General features: G+C 44.1%; 1 long non-coding RNA gene across 3 annotated transcripts in view; it reads right to left on the bottom strand.

The window, feature by feature from the left end:
- LOC137630433 (uncharacterized) overlaps positions 1-6,000 on the bottom strand; it is a 109,082-nt gene that overhangs the window by 44,339 nt on the left and 58,743 nt on the right. For all 3 annotated transcript variants that reach the window (XR_011041709.1, XR_011041708.1, XR_011041710.1), the window contains exon 3: positions 1,102-1,298. This is a non-coding gene — a long non-coding RNA (uncharacterized lncRNA). The remainder of the gene's footprint in view (positions 1-1,101; positions 1,299-6,000) is intronic.

Below are 6,000 nucleotides of genomic sequence, written 5' to 3'. Positions count from 1 at the left end.
ATATTAGAAACCAAAGTTTCTGAGCACAAAAGAATATCATACTGTCTGTATATCACTCTCCTAATGATGAATTCCGGATGATACATGTTACACTGAACATAATAGAAGACATCTTGGCACATATTAAATCTACTCAATGCATTGTCAATGAAGAGGAAATGATACTGTGTCCCTGGAAAGTGTTTTTATGTGCACCCGATTGATTTTTGATTTCCATGGGCTGTTGGACGGAAGCCCAAATGATGAAGATTATATCACAGTTTAAACAAAGGAAGATGATATGCCAACCCAAGATCTTGTCATTAAGTGACATTGGAAACCAAAGCACGTGGGACTAGTCAGTACAGAACAATGCACCAGGCAACACAATCAAAAGGATTTGGTGAAACTTTCACAATTACCACAGCTTGCTGCAACTTAACACTGGTATGGTAGAGAGAAAGCTACCCACCAGGGATCCTGGAGATGGAGCTGTGACTCTACTTAAATTTGTGCACGGTAAGATTTACAGTACACTTTTACCTGCGACAATATTGACAAAGGATTCAACACTTTATGGAAGTAACATGCAACACAAATAGCATGGTTACAAGGAGACATGATGATGAAAGATTCATTGTCATCCAGAGTGGAATCCCTTGAGGTTCCTAAAGTGATGGAACACTTTTAAAGTAGGGTAGAAAGAGAGGCATCTAAAATCCATAGAAAGTACAAATGAAGAGTGGTACAAAAAATCAGATGTGAAAGAATCAGTAGCAAAAGCTACAGCCCAAGACATGGCATTCTTTTTCAAGTGTCAGGATGAGGGAAACCTTCAGGAAGCCTAGAGTAGCTGTAACCAAAGTTACTGAAATCTTACCTGAGATGACAAGTATCAGTTACATGCCCATTATCCAGGCACCTACCCATGAACAAGATACCATACTGAACACAGTAAGTTCAATAATAATAATTATAATATTGATAATTATTATACTAAATGCAAAATATATCAATAAAATAATCAAGACTATTATTACTACAGTATTACATTTATTACAATCATCACTCAAGATTTATTCCATTTTAATTATTGTTAATACTATTACTACTAAAATTTACCAAAGATCAATAATGAAGAATTTTCACAGTGCAATTGTGTTTATCATCTTTTGGTGAGGATGGGAGGCGGGAGGCTCATCCATCATAACGCTGGGCTGATATATTATCCCACTAATGCTGAGGTACTTTCAGACTTGTCAAACCCAAGTTAACTTTCCTGATATAGATGTCCCAACGAAATGGAATTAAGCAAATCTCTGAAAGGGAAAAGGAGCCATTAATTGAATCATAAAAGAGCAGCTCACTTGATGGCAATAAAAGTATAAATATTTCAACAAAGGTTTCAAAAGGCCTCAGTATTTCAAGTATAATAGCTTGTATTAACTGTGTTAAATGATCAGGCAAATAAGAAACATCTCTGAAATTATAAAATTTGACTAATTCATTAGACATATCATTGGCAGGGACAAATAGGGATACTTTTACCTAGATTAATTTGACTTTCATATGACATTTGTAGATAGCTTATTAAGAGCAATCTTAAGGTAATCAAAACATATAATTTCATAAATCACCAGGAAAAGGCCACAGAAATGTTACCTCACAAAAATAAATTTTTTCAGTAAAACTGCAAATTTTATAGTTTGTATTTTCCTAGCTACAATACAAACCTGCGTCATTTAATGGGATTACTTCTAGTTTTGCTTTCTACAGCCAGACAATCAAAATGGAGTTTTTATGATAAAACAAAGTGTTATGAATACTTACCTGGCAGTTATATATATATATAGTTGCTGAGTCTCCGACTCCGGCAGAATTGAATAGAAAATCTCAGCAACCGCCTTGTGGTAGTTGTGTGGTTAGATGGTTAACAACCCTTACAGGGTGGTACTTGGAATCATTCCCGTTTTCTGTTCCTCAGATTATCTTTGCCCGGCCTGTCTCCTGAGGGGAGGTGGGTGGGCTTTAAAATATATATATAACTGCCACGTAAGTATTCATAAAACTTTGTTTTATCATAAAAACTCCATTTTTATGAATAGTACTTACCTGGCAGTTATATATATATAGCTGATTCACACATTTGGAGGAGAGAAACAGACAGAAAAACATAGTTGGGGAAACAACAAAAGAGTTGCAGGAGAAAAAACACCTTGATTCCTTACCTGTTAAGGTAGCTGACTTCAAAGGTAACTGCCTCTAGAGTAGCTTTCCCTTAGGAGTGTTCAGCCAGGAGTAGACCTGCTACGATGCAAACAACTCAATCGAGTCTCTCAAAGGGGTAGGACCAACAACTTGACTAGACTTCAGAAACTACCTTCGCCCCATAAAATAAAAAAGAATTGCAACCTTACTAAAACTAACCATCTAATCTTGCAGAAATAGATATAAGCTATCTATCTGGACTGAGGGAACTGTACCACAAGACAAGGACCTCAGACAACCATAAAACACACAAATCCATATACAAGTACACAAACTAAGGTTGAGTGGGGGTAGTAACTCCTTTGCCTAATACAAAAGCCGCAGCTACGTATGGGCCCAAAGTATAACACTTGTCATAGTCCACTCTTACCTCTCTGAGGTAATGAGAAGCGAAGACAGAGTTGCTCCTCCAGAACGTTGCGTCCATGATCTGCCTAACTGACATATTTTTCCAGTATGCCAGTGAGGTAGCAATGGCTCTTACTTCGTGAGCCCGTACTTTCAACAGGGAGAAGTTTTCTTCCTCACAAAAGAGGTGAGCTCCCCTAATATTTTCCCTCAGGAAAAAGGACAAAGCGTTCTTTGACAGGGGCTTTTGAGGATCCTTCACCGAACACCATAAGGAGTTGGAAGCACCCTTCACGTTCTTAGTGTGGGCCAAATAAGCCTTGAGAGCCCTAACCGGGCAGAGGGGGCTTTCCTGTTCCTGACCCACTAGATTCGTTAGGTTAGGGACTTCAAAAGTCCTGGGCCAGGGTTTCGAAGGGTTCTCATTCTTGGCGAGAAAGTCGAACCTTAAGGCACAAACCGCTCCATTTTGGGTGAAGCCTACACGCTTCTCTATTGCCTGGACCTCGCTGATCCTCCTGGCAGTCGCTAGAGTCAAAAGGAAGAGGGTTTTCTTAGTCACATCTCGCAGAGAGGCTTGCGAGACAGGCTCAAACTTCTTGGAGCACAAAAACTTGAACACCACATCCAGGTTCCAAAAAGGGGGTCTTAACTGCACCTGCTTCGTTGTCTCAAAAGACCTAATGAGGTCCTACAAGTCCTTATTCTGAGATAACTCTAAGCCTCTATGCCTAAAGACGGTTGAGAGCATGCTCCTGTATCCTTTAATGGTAGATACAGCTAGCTTAGCATCCTGCCTGAGGTACAAAAGAAAGTCTGCAATCTGGCTTAGAGAGGTAGGGGACAAGGAAACCTTGTGCCTCCTGCACCAAGCTCTAAAGGTCTCCCACTTTGACTGGTAGACTCTGTGAAGAGATCCTCCTTGCTCTGGCAATAGCTTTCGCCGCTTGTGCCGAAAAGCCTCGAGATCTAACGAGCTTCTCGACAGTCTGAAGGCAGTCAGATTGAGAGCGAGGGGGTTTTGATGAAATCTCTCAAAGTGGGGTTGTCTGAGAAGATCTGGACTTGCCGGGAGTCTTCTTGGAACGTCCATCAGCAACCCTACCACTTCGGTGAACCATTCCCTCGCAGGCCAGAATGGAGCCACTAGGATCATTCGTCCCGAATCGAGGAGAGCGAATTTCCTGACAACCAGATTGATGATCTTGAACGGGGGAAAGGCATACATGTCCAGCCCCGTCCAATCCATCAAGAAGGCGTCCACTGCAACAGCTTCCTCGTCCGGGACTAGGGAGCAGTAGTTGGGGATCCTCTTGTTTAGACTGGAGGCGAAAAGGTCCATTAATTACAGGTCTGCCCCACAACTTCCAGAGGCTCCGACAGACATGCAGGTTGAGAGAGTACTCTGTGGGAAGGACTTGTCCCCTCCTGCTGAGCATGTCTGCCCTGATGTTTCTCTGCCCTTGAACAAACCTTGTCAACAGCTGAATCTTGTTCTCGTTCACCCAAAGGAGAAGCTCTCTCGCAGTTGTGAACAGAGAGAGGGAGTGAGTTCCCCCTTGCTTCCTTATGTACGCGAGAGCTGTGGTGTTGTCGGAATTGATCTCCACAGTCTTTTCTGACACCGAGGTTTTGAAGGCCTTTAGCCCTAACAAAATGGCCATCAATTCCTTACTGTTGATATGCCAACTGATCTGACTCCCTTCCCAAATACCTGAGACCTCTTTGTTCCCTAGTGTTGCTCCCCAGCCTGACTCTGACGCTTCTGAGAATTACACTAGGTCGGGGTTCTTCTTGAACAAGGAGATCCCTTTTCCCAACAGAGTTGGGTCCAGCCACCACATCAAAAGATCCTTGATCATTGTCGGAATGGGAAAAGAAAAAGTGTCCTCCTGGATCTTTCTGTTCCAAACCTTTGCGAGGAAGTGTTGCAGAGGCCTTAGGTGCAGTCTCCCCAATGGGACAAACTGCTCCAGGGAGGATAGAGTTCCCAGCAGACTCATCCACTCCTTCGCTGAGCATTCCTGCTTCCTTAAAAAGTCTTTGACTTTGCCCAGGCACCTGGTCTGCCTCTCCTGGGAGGGAGAAGCCTGAAAAAGAACTGAAATCAGAACTATCCCCAAATAGAGAATAGTCTGATTCGGCTTAGTCTGAGACTTCCCCCAGTTGACGATGAGTCCCAGGTCCTGAGTCATCGTATACGTCTTCATTAGGTCCTCCAGACATTTTTCTTTCGACTGTGATCGGATCAGCCAGTCGTCTAGATAGAAGGATACCCTTATCCCCTCCTGGTGTAACCAGCCTGCCACATTTGCCATTAGTCTGGTGAAAACTTGGGGAGCTGTGCTGAGACCGAAGCAAAGTGCCCTGAATTGGAAGCACTTGCCCTGGAACACAAATCTCAGATATCTCCTCGAAGACAGATGAATGGGGACGTGAAAATAAGCGTCCTGCAGGTCGAGAGATACCATCCAGTCGCCTGTACAAACTGCAGCCAGCACTAACTGAGTCGTCTCCATATAGAACTTTGTTTTCTCCATGAAGGCGTTCAGAGAACTGACATCTAGGACTGGTCTCCATCCACCCGAGTTCTTGGGAACCAGAAACAGGCGATTGTAAAAGCCTGGGGAGGCGAGGTCTTGAACCGGCTCTATTGCTCCCTTGACCAACATCTGGTCGACTAGCTCCAGAAGAGCCTCTCGTTTCCCCGCGTCTGTGTACTGAGACACTAAGGCTAGAGGAGTGTCTGAGAGAGGTGGTTTCTTTAAAAAGGGGATCTTGTAACCTTCCTTGACGACCGAGAGGGACCAGGTGTCCGACCCTCTCCTTTTCCAAGACTGCCAAAAACGAGACAGTCTTGCCCCTACTGGTGTCTGGAGGACTTCCATCTCATTTTTTGGACCGGGGCCTAAATGCACCTCTGCTGGTCCTTGGCCCTGACTCTTGTCTTCTCCCCCTAAAATCCGCTCTCGAGGAGGTCCTGCCCCGAAAGGGCTGTTGAAACTTCTCTTACTTCTTCGGAGGAGCAGGAGCAACAGGTAAGGTCTTCCTAGCAAACCGAGACAAAAGGTCCTGAGTAGCCTTCTGTGCCAGAGAAATGGAGATATCTCTGACCAGAGCTTCAGGAAAGAGATGACGTGAAAAAGAGGCGTAAAGCAGCTCCGACTTCTGGGCAACAGTCACAGATCTAGAGGTGAAGGAGCACAAAAGGGCCCTCTTCTTTAAGACCCCTGCTGAGAAAAGGGAAGCCAATTCATTCGCTCCATCCCTTAGAACTTTGTCGATGCAGGACATGATACTCGGTGGGTCCTTCGTGCCCTCCAGGAGTTCAGACTTCCTGGCCAGAGTCCCGAGAGACCAGTCCAGGAAGCTGAAAACCTCGAAAACCCTGAAAATTCCCTTAAC

Source organism: Palaemon carinicauda, chromosome 38 (genome assembly GCF_036898095.1).
Source record: "Palaemon carinicauda isolate YSFRI2023 chromosome 38, ASM3689809v2, whole genome shotgun sequence".
Classification (NCBI taxonomy): Eukaryota; Metazoa; Arthropoda; class Malacostraca; order Decapoda; family Palaemonidae; genus Palaemon; species Palaemon carinicauda.
Note: the sequence above shows the minus strand (reverse complement) of the source record. Positions and strands in the feature narration are given on the sequence as shown.